The sequence below is a fragment of the Eschrichtius robustus genome, chromosome 12, assembly GCF_028021215.1.
Source record: "Eschrichtius robustus isolate mEscRob2 chromosome 12, mEscRob2.pri, whole genome shotgun sequence".
NCBI lineage: Eukaryota > Metazoa > Chordata > Mammalia > Artiodactyla > Eschrichtiidae > Eschrichtius > Eschrichtius robustus.
The window spans coordinates 34718021-34733468 of NC_090835.1; the positions used below are offsets into that span (position 1 = coordinate 34718021).

A 15448-nucleotide genomic window follows, 5' to 3' on the forward strand; every position below is an offset into this window, starting at 1 on the left:
CCGCTCTTTTTTGTGCCATGATCAATTTTTGCTATGCTATAGCACCTGTTATGTTCACTAATTAATCATTTGTATTATGGGCACTTCCCTGGTGGTCCGATTGGTAAGACGCAGGGCTCTCAACGCAGGGGGCCCGGGTTCGATCCCTGGTCAGGGAACTAGATCCCGCATGCGTGCCACAACTAAGAGTTCACATGCCATAACTAAGAGTCTGCATGCCACAACTAAGAAGTCCACATACCGCAACTAAGAAGCCCGCATGCCACAGCTAAGAGCCCGGAGTGCTGCAACTAAGACCTGGCACAGCCTAAATGAATGAATGAATGAATGAATGAATGAATGAATAAATAAATAAATAAATACAAAACTACAGTGAATAAATATCAAATCATTATGCTGTACATGTGAAACTAATATAATGTTATACTCAATTATACCTCCATTAAAATATTTTTAAAAAATAATTTGTATTATGCTGTTATTTTAAAATTTAAATATACTCCTTCTAAAAGGTAACTCTGTAACACTACTATAACTGGGGAAACATATCACAAGCCATAAAAATACAATAAAAACAAGCAGGGGTATTAAATTTTAGCTAACTATAACGGCTTGCTCTCTCTAGGTTAAAAATTGAGATAATGAAGAATTAGAAAGATGTTGAACATACATTAATACTAAATTGAGACTTTCTTCCTGAGGTTGTCAGGGGGATTACTTGAAAAACAATAACTCTATGACTGTTAGGCCAATGTCCTTCCCTGTGAAAGTCCACCCAAAATCCTCTCGGGTCCCACCCGTTAAGTGATCACACATAAGAAGGGACACCATAAGAAAGACCACTCTGTGTCATGGAATGGAGAATACACTGAGGAGTTTTAACCTCAGAAAGGGTCATATCTGAAATCCAAAAATCTCAAGAGACTATGTGGAGATCAGATTGGAAGAGAGACAACTACAAGGCCAGCTAGCAGACAGAAATCCAGGCAAGAGACAATGATGACTTAAACTAAGAGAGTGGCCATTTGGATGGAGAGAAAAAGATAGGTGAGAGAGATAGTGGGGGTGTGAAGTTTGACAAAATTTGATTACTGGTTGATGTAGGGAGCATGGGAGGAAGCAAGTCAAGGGTGAGCCTCAGATTTCTGGTTTATATAAATGAATGGATGGAGGAGCTGTTCTCAGAGAGAGGAGACACAAGAAGAGAAGCAGGTTGGGGTGGAGGAAAGGACCAATGTTTGGTATTAAATATAGTATAATGGGAGACAGTCTGGCATGGTGGATAACCATGTAGGCCCAAGAGTCCGTATGCATGGCCTCAAATCCCTGCTTTGCCACTTACTGGGTATTTTTGTGATGGTCTTGGTCAAGCTACTAATTAATTTGTGCCTCAGTTTCCCCATCTCAAAAAATTCTTTTAGTATTCTTTAGTTGATCTTGGTGAGGCTGGAGCCTCTGCATCTCCCCCATGACCCCAAGAGGAGCCCAAGGAAACCAATGAGACCACTCCAGCATGTTGGCCAACTTTCTTGAAAGGAGATTTCTTCTTTGTTCTAAATTATTTCAGTACTAAAATCTCAAAGCAAAACAAAGCAAAAAGTCCTTTATTCCTGTTTTTCCCCTTGCTGTAACTGAAACTTGCCACACCATTTGCAATTTCGCAGAGGAAGGTAATTCAATTATTTTATTCTCCAAAAAGCAAAATCACTGGCAAACCTTGAGATATCCTGCCTCAGATTAAATCAGGACTCTGTTGATCATGAAAATGTGTTCCTTTCTTTGTAAATGACAAAGGGGACAGTTGCTCCTGAATCTAGGAGCACTGGGAGAGGAGCACACCCTTGGGCTTCAGGCTCCAGGGGGACACTCTCTATCCCCCAAGTCGCTTCATTCATTCCCAACTTGCCATACTATGCGAGGGAATATTTTACTTAGATTTCAGTTCTCCCGAAAGCTGGTGCTCAGAGTCAGAGTGAAAAGTTTGATGCCAACATCTTCAGTGTCAAGTAACTTTGCAAACAAAAAGACTGCTGGTTACAAGATACTTCCTAGTCTCTACTAGTATTAACACTGGATTACAGAGACATCCTGTGGGCTACCTTAATCAGTCCCTTAAAGCTTCAATCAAAGGATAGAGAAACCTAGCATCTCAAAGAGATGTAAGCAATAGACAGTCTTCATCCTGGAACTCAACTTCACTCAGAAAGTGAAATAATTCAATTCAAACTTAAATTATTCTTCTAAGTGCACTGAATCCTGGTGACCTAGACCACCCTCCTGCTTCTGTCTGCCTCTAGTAGTCTCCTTTTCCCCTCTTCCCTTTCATCCTTCTATTATTTCTTTTTCTGTCTCTCTCTCTCCCTCTCTGTCTCCCTCTCTCTTTCCTGCTTCCTTCAATTACAGCCAACATTTGCTAAGTACTTGTATGCCAGGTGCTCTGCTAAATGCTTTTATTGCATCACTTGATATAATCATCCAAAGATAAAGGTATTGTCTTGGTCCATTTGGGTTGCTGTAACAAAATACCTTTTATAACACTGGGTGGCTTATAAACAATAGAAATTTATTTCTCACAGTTCTGAAGGCTGGGAAGTACAAGGTCAAGGTGCCAGCAGATTCAATGTCTGGTGAGAACACACTTCCTAAGTGACTCTCATTCTGCTGTACCCTCACATGGTGGAAGGGGCAAGGGAGCTCTCTGCGGTCTTTTTTATAATCCCATTCATAAGCGCTCCACCCTCATGACCTAATCACCTCCCAAAGGCCCCACCTCCAAATACCATCACATTGGGAATTAGGTTCCAACAGATGAATCCAGGGTGGTCACAAATATTCAGTCCGTATCAGAGATTATTGTTGTTGTTGTTGTTATTATTATTATCTCTATTTTGCAGATGAGGACACTAGAGTTTAAGAGATAAGGCAACTTGCCCAAAGTCTCACAATAACTTGCCAAGTCTTGTTCAAGCTAAGACTTGAAGCCTAGTATAGCTGACTCCATAACTACTCTTCTCAACCACTAACCTCTCTCTTCTTTACCTCCTCCTTCTCGCCTTCCACAAGCCTACATGGGTTCAGGCAGCACTGATGTATTACCAAGCCTCCTCCCAGGTTTACAATTAACAGCACAGAAGGGAGCCCACACGGGTTGTCAGCCCACAGAGTTGGTGCCTCTTGCCAGTTCCAATTGGTTAGACCCTTGTTCAGATGCCATTTGGTACTTTGTTTTGAACTCATTTTCTTGGAGACAGATCAACTGCGGCAGTGGTCTATGTCCTTTTGCCAGCCAGGACTCCTATTGTTATTTATTTGATATAGGGAAAATCCCACCCTGGACCTCTCATTCTAAGACAGCACAAAAAAAAAATATTTGCTTTTCAATTTAAAACCTAATTAAGGTTGATTTTTTTCTACTGAGAACTTTATGGTGCTTCCAGCAAATAGGCTACACGCCACAGTGTGGCAAATCCACCAGGACTATACAAACTTTTCTTTTTAGACGATCCTGTTTCTTAACCCAAAGATAACACCACAAAATGATGAAGCAAACCTTTCAACACTGGATTGCCTACAAAACCCCAAGCAACTGTCCCAAACTTTTAAAGAGCACCCACTTTTCCAGTTATAATTATAGTGTTGGGCAACTAATGAAACTGAACATGGTTCAGAATCACAACATTATAATGAAGTGGGTCACTTTTTACAACTATTTTATATCGATTGTACTTCCCTTCTTCTTTTAAATTTTTCCACATGTTTAAATACATTTTTTTAAAGTAACTTTGTTGCCCAGGACCCCAAAAGAAATGAACACTATATATAAATAACACTTGTAATGTTACTGAGCAGTGCCAGCCATTGAGGGGAAAGAGTTGGCCCAGATCAGCAAATTTCTCTTCCTTTCAAAAATAAAGAAGGCAACAACATCAGCATAATTACTCGTTGTTGTTTTTTTTCTCTGTTAGATTCTGATTGTCTTATTTACAACAATGGGCAGTTTAACCAGAGTAACACTGATAGAATATTGAAGGAATTAGCAGAGTAAAACTCAATTAATTTAATGCTTTATTTAAAAACTTCTTACTATTCTTTCCTTGATTCAATACCAAATTAATAATAGTAGTAGTAGTAGTAGTAATGCACACACTATGGTAATCAGAATTCTAAAGATAGCCCCATCCAAAATTCCTGTTCCCTGATTATTCAATCAAACATTAATCTGGATGTATTTTGCAGATGGAATTGAAGTCCCAAGTCAGATGACCTTAACATATGACATGGGGGCCTGACCCAGACAGGCAAACTCTTTAAAAGCAGAGTTTTTTCCAGCTATTGGCAGAAGGGGAAGTCAGTCAGATTCAAAGCACAAGAAGGAGGCAAGCCCTTGATGGCTTTGAAAAAGGAGGGGCCACATGGAAGGGCCAGAGAGCAGCCTCTAAAAGCTGAGAGCAGCCCTCAGGGACAGCCAGCTAGGCAGTGGGGACCACAGTCCTACAACCATATGGAACTGAATTCTGCCAACAACTTGAATGAGCTGGTAAGTGGATTCTTCCCAGAGCCTCCAGATGAGAACCAGCTCAGCTAGTACCTTGATTTCAGCCTCGTGAGACCTAGAAAACCAGCCAAGTCTACCCAGATTGCTGACCTACAGAACTATGAGATAATAAAGTGATATTATTCTAAGCTGCTAGATTTGTGACAATATTATGCAGCAATAGAATAGTAACGCACCTACCATGTGCATGGCTCTGTGCTAGAGGGTTCAAGATGAAGTGTACACATTTTGATGTGGTTAGTAACTAAGCAGTTTTCCTCTCAGAACATAAACTAAGAGCATCCCTTCCTTCTACAAATCTAAAGAGCCATGTGACATAAAGTCCTTTAGTGAAGCGTTATGAGAAAGGCCAAAAGCAAATGGAAAAAACAAAAGGGTTCATTTAGATGACAAGAAGCATACTGAAATCCCTCTAGGATGCTACAGATTGAAGGATGACAGAATATGCTGGAAGAGTAAATGTTTATTGAACAACCAGGATTAGTCAGGCCCTGGGCTTGAGAATTAAGCTTACAGATCTATTTTAAGGATTAAATGAAAATAAATAAAGCTGTATCAGTAATTAGAATCAGAACTCTTGGGTCTAATTGGCTTAAATGATAGAAAAATGTATTATGTGACATAACAGGACGTCCCAAGTTAGGGCAGGCCAAGCTGGTTCCGTCAGTAACCCAGCTTCTTTCCATCTCTCTGCTCTGCCAGTCTGTGTTGATTTTGTTCTCCAGTTGGTAGTAAGATGGCTACAGATGCTTTGCCCTTTGCATTCAGAAATGATGCCGTCTAGAAGAAGAAGATTAAAATCAAGGGAATATTTTCCCAGTCACCTCCTAGTAGATTTCCTCTCAAATATCACTGGCCAGAGTCTGGTCTCATGCCCAAGCCTGGACCACATATGCAAAGGAGGGAAAACAAGGATAAGCTTCTCCCAAAGGGAAGAGATGCCTGGGAATGCATACAGGGCTTCCTGGAGAAGGAATAGATTCCTGAGCCAAATCAGGTTTCCATTAGGATGAAACAGAGGGGTAAGAATGCTGGGTGGGCAACCGAGTATCTCATGTAGACGCTCCAGGTCTGGCACAAAATACACACTTGAATGTTGGTTGTAATGTTCATTACTTATGCCTTATCTCACTTAATCCTCACAGTGATTCTAAAGGAGAGTTGTTGTTATTATGTTATTTATTATTATTGAAAATATTAAAGATAAATAAACCAAGGTTCAAAGGGATGAAGTTACTCATTCAAGGAAACACTTCTAATATGCAGCAGAACCAGGATTCAGATCCAGGTCCAATGGACACTAATTCAGAAAAAGTGTTTGCTCTGCTGAAAAACTATAGCTCCAAGAGTCTAGTGTAAATTTTTCTAGCCTCTTTCAACGAGGTTGGGTGACTGTGACATAAATCCAAATGAGAATTAGGACTACTAAGTGGGGACAGATCATTCCTGAGAACCCATGACATATATCCAGCCTCATCAGGAGAAGAGAGTACTAAAACAGACTGAAGGGGAAAAGTCAACCTTTGTGGGCACAAATCACTCCCAAGTGGAACCCTAGGGCTTCCTTAGACTACTTCCTTGACCCCATCTTGCCCTCATAAAATAGGAAATACAAAGTCCATAGTACCACTGATGTTTCAGTGTTTCTTCAAAGCATTATTATAGCTTAAACTATAGATTGAAGCGAAAGGATTTTGTTTTTCTTTAAAATGCTTGTGTCTTATCTTAGAAAGTGCTAGATTTTCTCTTCATTATCAGGCTCAACGAAGATAGAAGATTTCCTTTTTGTTTGGATTAAAAGGGATGCATTCTTACAACATTTTTGGTTTTGATGTCTATTGAGTACATATTTTAAATAACTAATTTCCGGAGACAGGATCATACACATATCTCCTTGGGATGGCATGCTGTAACAGACAGGAATGATGCAGTTGTATGTGACAGAAAAAAAAAAAGTCCAATTGGCTTAGGCAAAGAACAGGAATGCACTGGCTCATGTAACTGAGGAATCCAGAAATAGGTCTCACCCGAGGCACAGCTGGATACGACAGAGACTCGAACAATGTCATCTGGATTCTACCTCACTCTGTCTCATAGCTCTACTTCCTTCTATGTGAGGCTTTGTCAGGCTTTCTCCACACAGCAGCAGATGGCTCTCACAGCCCTGGGCTGACACCTTTGCTGTAGAAGACAGCATGTCCTCCCTGATAGCTCCAGCAAAATCCCAGGGTTGGGCTCTGATTAGCTCTAACAGGGTTCTATATATCACACTTTGATTGACCAAACAGATCAAAGCATGTGAACCCTGTGGGCTGAGTTGGGGACCAGTGGGTCCCCAAGGAAGATCTGGGGCATATTACTAAAAGAGGAAGGAATGCAGGCTGGGCAAGCAAACCACCCTCAAAATGAGAGCTTCCTTCCTACAGTGATAACCCACTCCTCATCAGATCACTGTGAGCCTGGATGGCAACCCAAAGTGCCATCACCAAGCACGAGGCCATATGTATCAAATGAGTAAAAGACAAGGGACAAAGAGGTTCCACACCAAATTCCCTATGCACCAACTATTAGGAGTAGTTTGAGGGTTTTTTTTTTTTATTCTAGTCTTATCAGATTGAACCTTGAAAAGCTGTCATTTTTCATAAGTTAAAAACTATTGAACATTGGCAGTTTCATATGGTTCATCCTAAAATGAGGAATGGCTTCTGCCTAATTTCACCAAACCCATCCATATTAATAAAAGCTAATGTTTACCTAGAATTGTGCCTTTAACTCTAGCCCTATAAATATTTTAATGAATTATTTTTTAAAAAATCCCTATGCAGAGCTATAATATTAGAAAACAGATCAGCAGTTAACAGGGTGAGGGACTAGGGTGAGGAAACTGAATATCAAGGGGTACAAGTGAACTTTGGGGATGAAGGAAATGTTCTATACAGTCATTATGGTGGTCATTACACAACTGAATGCATTTGTCAAAATTCATCAAATCATGCACTTAAAATCAGTGGATTTTATTGTACATAATTTATACTTCACCGAAGTTGATCATCCAAAAAATTAAATTAAAAAAAAAAAACCTTATGAAGTCATGTTTTATTGACAAAGAAACTAAAGCCATCCTATATAACTATTTGGCCAAGAATCAGTGGAGGGTGTGTAGTAAGATTCATAGCAAAGTTAGAGCTAAAGGGCCCATAAAGACATGCTAGTTAAGCCCCTTCGTGTACTGAGATGGACATCTACCTGTGTTAGCTGGGTAGGTACTCACCACCCACTCCCTCCCACCTTTTGGTAACAACAGATGGATTTCCATGATCTCAGCCCAAGTATTATGATAAGAGATGTCCTTTTCTCTGAGATATAAGCAGTTGGGAACCCAGTGGAGGCAAATCCAGCATAATCTACCTGAGAGTGAAGACAACATGGAGGAATAAGGAATTGACAGGGAGTAAGAGGGTGCAGGTCCTCATGACACTGTTTGAATCCCTGGATGAGGCCATGCCTGAAATCTGAAGTAGCCATAACTATACATCAGTTATGAGAGCCAAATGGGCTCATTTTGCCTAAGCCAGTTTGTGTTTTCTGTCATTTGCAATTAAAAAGGTCCTGTTTGTACAAATGTGGAAACTGAGAAGTCTCAGAAGGATGGCGTTGTGAGTTGTAGCATGTCCCCTCAAAAGATATGTTGAAGTTCTAACCTCAGGTACGTGTGAATATGGCCTGATTTGAAAATAGGGTCTTTGCAGATGTAATAAGATGAGGTCATGCTGGCTTAGGGTGAGACCTAAATCCAACATAACTTGTGTCCTTACAAGAAGAAGAGAAGACACAGAGATGTGGACCAACACAGAGGGAAAGTGACCATGTGAAGACAGAGGCCAAAATTGGAATAATGTAGCTGCAAGCCAAGGCATACCAAGGATTTCTGGCAACCACCAGAAGCTAGAAGAGGCAAGGAAGAACCCTTTCCTAGAGCCTTCAGAAGAAGTAAAGCTTTGCCAACATCTTGATTTCAGACATCTAGCCCCCAGAACCATGAGACAATAAGTTCCTATTGTTTTAAGCAACCAGTTTGCAGTACTTTGTTATGGCAGCCCTAGGAAACTAACACAGATTCTGGTACCAGGAAGAGGAGTACAGCTGTCACAAATACCTAAAATGGTGGAAGTGGCTTTGTTACTGGGTAATGGGGTGAGGGTGGGAGAATTCAAGGCACATGATAGAAAAAGCCTAGATTGCCCTGAGGTGACTGTTAGTGGAAACATGAAAAGCAATTCTGGTGAGTGGGATCAGAAAGAAGAGAGCAGTATAGAAAAAGCTCCTATCATCTTAGAGAATACATATATCATCATCAACGGAATGTTGCTAGAAATAGGAATGTTAAAGGGAGTCTTGGTGAGGGCTTAAGAGGAAATTATGCACACCACTGTAAAGCAATTATACTCCAATAAAAACGTTAACAAAAAAAAAGAGGAAATGATGAACATATCATGGATACTGGAGGAAAGGTGATCCTTGTTATAAACCAGCAAAAAACTTGGCTGAGCTATGTTCTACCGCTGGGTGGAAAGTAGAATTCGTAAATTATGAACTTGGATATTTACCTGAGGAGACTTCAAAGCAAGGTGTGGAGGGTGTGACCTGGTTTCTCCTTGCTGCTAATAGTAAAATTCAAGAGGAAAGAGAGAAAATGAGAACGGAATTGTTAAACAAGAAGGAACTAGCACTTGCTGATTTGGGAAAATTTTAAGCTATCCAGATAACAAAATCAGAGAAAGCAGGCTCTAGAGGGAACACCAAGAGTGTGGGCTGGACAAACTGTAGCTGGAGAGATTAGGTGTGTGACTCATGCATCTAATCAACCATCTAAACAGAAGCAGGAATAAAGATGGGATTATCCAGGAGGAATCTGTGGAGAACCATCCTGTCTATTGCTGTGGATCCTCTTGACATTCACGTAAGACTGACAAGGTTTTGAAGACTGCTGTATCAGTAGACATATCTGTTTTCAGATGAAAAGAGACAGATGGGATGAAATGAAGGAAAAATGACTCTGAGCCACAGCTTGAGGCCAAAGAAGGTGGGACCAATCAGGTGGGGTTGCTACCTGGGGCCCAGAGGGTGGAACCTCAAGCCACAGAGTATTATTCGCAGGCCTTGAAATCTATGGAACTTGCCTTGCTGGGTTGCAAACTTGCTTGGGACTCATGACCCCTTTATTCCTTCCAATTTCTCCCATATGGAATGAGAATATCTTATCCTATGCCTGTCCCACCATAGTATTGTTAGAAACCGATAACTTGTTTTATAGGTCCACAGGTGGAGAGGAATTTTGCCCCAGGATGGAACATACCTAGAATCTCACCCATGCCTGATTTAGATGGTTTAGAAGATGAGATTTGGGACCTTTTGAGCTAATTATATTTAGGTGAGATTTTTGACTTAGAGTTGATGCTGGAATGGGTTAAGATTTGGGGGATGTTGAGATGGAGTTGAATACATTTTGTACATGAGGAGGATATGAATTTGGCTGGGGTGGAGGGGGAAGGGCAGACTTATGTGAGTTGAATTGTGTCCCCTCAAAAGGTGTGTTGAAGTCCTAATGCCAGGCACCTGTGAATGTGACTTCCATCCTCCAATACCATGAGATAATAAATTCCTGTTGTTTTCAGCCAGTTTGTTGTACCTTGTTATAGCAGTCCTCAGAAATTAATACAGGTAAAGACTCATCTAGCTCCCCAGAGCCAAGCAGTGGCAAAACTGTGAACTGTGAACCTGCTTTACAAATTGATTTAGCTAACAAAGGGGAAAAAACCCAGAAATTACATAAGTAAACAATTTAATAACTATTTCTTCCACAAACAAGTGGTTGTTCCAATTATTGCATTTATAGGTAGAATGCCTAAGAGAGAGGACAGTTAGTAGAGTTTGTGGGTGTATATTTATCTAGATACAGACTGACATAAAATTGGCACTGAGGTTATTACTTTTCCTTAATATAAAGAAAAGCAAATTTGAAACATAACTTAAAATGCAAAATTAGTAAATCTTTTTCACTGAAAACATGAACACGTTATATTCATTAAATGCAGTGAATCTGACTTGCCCCATATATTCAGCTACACAGAGGGACAAATTCCTATATTTAGCCAATTCTTCAATATTAGCCAACAAGAGCAATTCTTTCCTTTTATACTGTTTATATCAAAGCCAGAGCTCTCTCTCCTGTGTTTTGCACAATCCACTCTATAACAAATATTCACTGAGTGTGATTAATAACAGAACATGTACTGATTCTTGGATCCAATTCGTCTGTTCCACATTATTCCAACATAGCACGCAAAAGTTAAGGATTCAAAAATACCATTCAACTACGACACTAAAAAGTAGTTTTCTTTTTCTTACTTTTCACTGAAGGGTTGATTGACTGATATCAACCACTCTAAAATAAATAAATACAAGATAGCGTCTCATATGGTTCCAAAGAACCCATTATTAAATTCATTTTGAGTCAAACTGAGACATGAAGAGACACAAAATAACTAAAGATGAATCCATTTCTGCAGAGATGATGTATGGCTCCTCTGACAAACAGAAGGACATAGGTCGCCTTGCAGTTGGAAAACTAAGACACTGTACTGATGAAATAATGCAGAAGTGAAGCACCTGATACAAAGACTGAGTTCTGGGCAAGAGAAACAGCTGAGTCCATATGGTTCACAAACATACTAGAGGTCTGGGGTGGTTTGATACATGGTTCAGTGGTGACCACAGAGGTGAAGAGCATGAGGACTTGTTAGTTCACTGGCACTTCTCTATAAGGGACGTTGGGAAGTGTGGGCCTTTCAGCAGCCCTGGTCTTACCTCTTGTTTCACCCTGCAATTTTGTGGTGGAACCAGACATCTCATACTTTCCGCTGGGGACCTGGTGGGGACATAACTTATCTGAGAGTGAAGACAACACACAGGAAGAAGAAACTGAAACATAGGAAAAGTGCACAAGTCTTGATGACATTGTTTGTACCCCTGGATGGAACAAGGTCTAGACTATGGGTCTGGAGGAGATGGTTCCTCCTCTTCCCAGTGAGAGGCTCCCAGTCCAGGCCTCAGCAACCAGTGCGCAGTGATCAGCTCAGACTGGCCATGTGACTTAGGCTAAATTTGTCAGGCCAATCCAGGGGCAACGAGTCTCAGTTCTAAGACCCTTGTGTTGAGCCTCCAGGGAAGCAGATACTTCTTTTTCATTTGGCTTTGGGCCTGGTAAGTGGAGTTGGTGCTGTGGTACCTCAGCCCACTTGAGAATAGACTGGCCTAGGACTATGGGACTGAATCATGAACACAGGGAAGCAGGATTCAGGTGTTCTTTAACATCATCTGAGCCCCTGTATTCATCCTTGCTTGAAGCCAGATCTCCCCTTGAACCTGTTTGTAAATGTCCTTGTTGCTATGCTACTTTGGGTTGAGTTTTCTGTCATAACTAAAATAGATATAATAAATAAACAAAGTCTTTTCTATTGTTAAATTCAACATGAGCTGGTTCTTTCCAGAAGCTCTCCCAGAGGTATTACTGAAGGACTTGAATCCATTTACCAAGGACTCCAAGAATAGAATGATCCATCCTGGCATGACCGGAAATGCCATCTAAAATAGCTCAAAGGTTGGTTCACAGGAATGTGTGTCATTATAAGAAAGACATCCTCATAGCTTTCTTCCACCATTGCCAAAGCACCACTTGTAAAAGAATAGGGAAGTTGGGCTCTCTGGCCCATATTTGCCCTGGTATCTAATTATGACTTAGTAAGAACCAAGCAGTGTCTTGCCTGGGTGTCAGTAGAAGCAACAGATGGGTGCCCTCCTGTCATTGTTCAAGGCCAAGAAGAATCTAAACAAACAAAAGCTCTATACTGCTCGCCAGCCACGAAGGCCCCAGCATACCACATGAGATGGAGAGCCTTCACTTCTGTGGTCTGGCTTACGAGCCTTGTGTATTCTACGTTTGACTGACATGAAAACAAAACACTGGAAATAGTTCATTTTCTGGAAACTTCTTCTTAAAGCCATTTGAGGTTCTTAGGCTTGAACCAGTCAGGACCCCTCCTGAAATACAGCCTTTGAAGCTACTGATGTGCTCCTCAGACAAGTTGCTTTTCCAGGATTTCTCTTCTATTTTCTTTTCATACTTCCCCAATTTTAATCATCTTGGCAAAGAATACATTGTTAATACTTTCACCCAGCATAATACAATTTCTCAGATTTCTCCCCTCCCATATAATTTTTAAGAAAAACAAAACCTACAGCTGCCATTCATGTGGTGGTTTTAATCTATTTTGAATTGGAACAGATTAGCACTCAGAAAAGTTGTGTAACACTGATCAAAGGAAAATGAGCTCAGAACGTCTGGTTCACAACATTGGAAAACAAGGACGGTCTTGTTGGCTGAAAAAAGTGTCTATTGTGTAATTAAGCGAGATGTCAGCACTGGGCTTGAAAAACGTTCTTCCTGGGGCGCCCTCCTCCCAGATCCCACCTTGAAGAATCTGGAATGTGGAAGAAGCCTCATCTGTGGAGCAGACAGTTCAGAGACACTCTGTTCCAGGGGAGTGGAAGATGCAGAGAACCCTCGTAGGGGGCTGGGGATGGAATGCCAGGGCAGGTGTGCCAGACCCCACACACTGCAGGAGCCCCAGCTCTGCAGGAGAGATGGAAAAGTCATCTGCAGCCTGAATTCTGAGATGGCTTGGACATCACCACCATGATGCTTCCTTAAATATCATCATTTAGGAATCCCATCATTAGGATGAAATGCAAATACGATTTGATCAAAAAGAAGCAGTACTCCTTAAGGATAGGAAACAAAAGGACACCCCAAAATGTGAAAAATGACAAAAGGTGAACATCCATTAATTCTGAGTGATAATCTTGGTGTTTGTTATATTACTCATTGTCCTTTCCTGAAAGTTTTTTTTTTTTTCCTTAACATTTTTATTGGAATATAATTGCTTTACAATGGTGTGTTAGTTTCTGCCTTATAACAAAGTGAATCAGTTATACATATACATATATCCCCATATCTCTTCCCTCTTGCATCTCCCTCCCTCCCACCCTCCCTATCCCACCCTTCTAGGTGGTCACAAAGCACCGAGCTGATCTCCCTGTGCTATGCAACTGCTTCCCACTAGCTATCTATTTTACATTTGGTAGTGTATATATGTCCATATATACACTACCACTCTCTCACTTTGTCCCAGCTTACCCTTCCCCCTCCCTGTGTCCTCAAGTCCATTCTCTAGTAGGTCTGCATCTTTATTCCCGTCTTGCCCCTAGGTTCTTCATGACCTTTTTTTTTTATTTTTTTAGATTCCATACATATGTGTTAGCATACGGTATTTGTTTTTCTCTTTCTGACTTACTTCACTCTGTACGACAGTCTCTAGGTCCATCCACCTCACTACAAATAACTCAATTTCGTTTCTTTTTATGGCCGAGTAATATTCCATTGTATATATGTGCCACATCTTCTTTATTCATTCATCTGTCGATGGACACTTAGGTTGCTTCCATGTCCTGGCTATTATAAATAGATCTGCAATGAACATTGTGGTACATGACTCTTTTTGAATTATGGTTTTCTCAGGGTATATGCCCAGTAGTGGGATTGCTGGGTCATATGGTAGTTCTATTTTTAGCTTTTTAAGGAACCTCCATACTGTTCTCCATAGTGGCTGTATCAATTTACATTCCCACCAACAGTGTATGAGGGTTCCCTTTTCTCCACACCCTCTCCAGCATTTATTGTTTCTAGATTTTTTGATGATGGCCATTCTGACCAGTGTGAGATGATACCGCATTGTAGTTTTGATTTGCATTTCTCTAATGATTAATGATGTTGAGCATTCTTTCATGTGTTTTTTAAAGACAAAGCAATAGCACAGTATGGAAGAGGCCTGACTTGTGGGCCCAGACATCTGCCTCTCACCTCTTCCCTCCCCCTCACCACCTGTGAGGCCTCACCTAAAGCAGCTCCCTTTTGAGGCCTCACTTTTCCATCTGTGTAGAGAGAGGTCTTTCTTCTCTATGCTCTATGGATTTGTCCCCCATGAAACTTTTTGACCAAATTGGCCAAAGTTTAGAAACTGAGAACCTGAACAGGTAAGGGCATTGATTCTGAGCGTGTGTGGATGTCAAAAGAAGATAGACAGCAGATTAATCAGGAGACATGGAGGGTGTAAACTTGAAGCATCTTGTAAAACTGCAGATTGGCAAAGCAAGACATAAAAATGTCCCCCTTCCGTGAACATAGGTACATGAAACCCAGCTCTGAGGTGATTATACAATTAATACAGGAAGTCCAAACCTGCTCTGAAGTTTCTTTATTACTAGAGCTGCTTCTATCAACCTACTTCACCACTCATTCAGTCCTCGCAGGGCAAATACACCAATGGTCACCTACACACTGGGGCAGCTTCTAAGACAGGCACTGGAGATGCAACAAAAATGAAGTGGTTCCTGCCTTCAAGGAGCTCTGCGATAAGGGATGAGAGGACTTGTAAACACCCATCCCTATAAAACAAGGGAGTTGCTGGGATAACCGTACAAACACAGCACTATCAGGCCCCAACTCCTCTCCTCCCATTTTAGTTGTATCCCCTTTTTTTTTTCTGACTACCAAAGTTAGATGTTTGTCACTAAAAACATACACATTACAGAAATGGGACATGAAAATTGTACATGCCCCAATGCTCCCCACCTCCTTCCCTCTAAGAGATAATTACTGGCAATAATGATGTGGATTCTCCACTTTCTCCCCATTCATATATGAATGTGTGTGTGTGTATGCATGTATATACTGTATGTGTATATATACATACACACATATATAGATAACTATAG

At 40.9% G+C, this 15448-nt stretch overlaps 1 protein-coding gene across 1 annotated transcript in view; it reads right to left on the reverse strand.

Moving 5' to 3' along the window:
- CACNA2D3 (calcium voltage-gated channel auxiliary subunit alpha2delta 3) overlaps positions 1 to 15448 on the reverse strand; it is a 789028-nt gene that overhangs the window by 495425 nt on the left and 278155 nt on the right. The window lies entirely within an intron of this gene.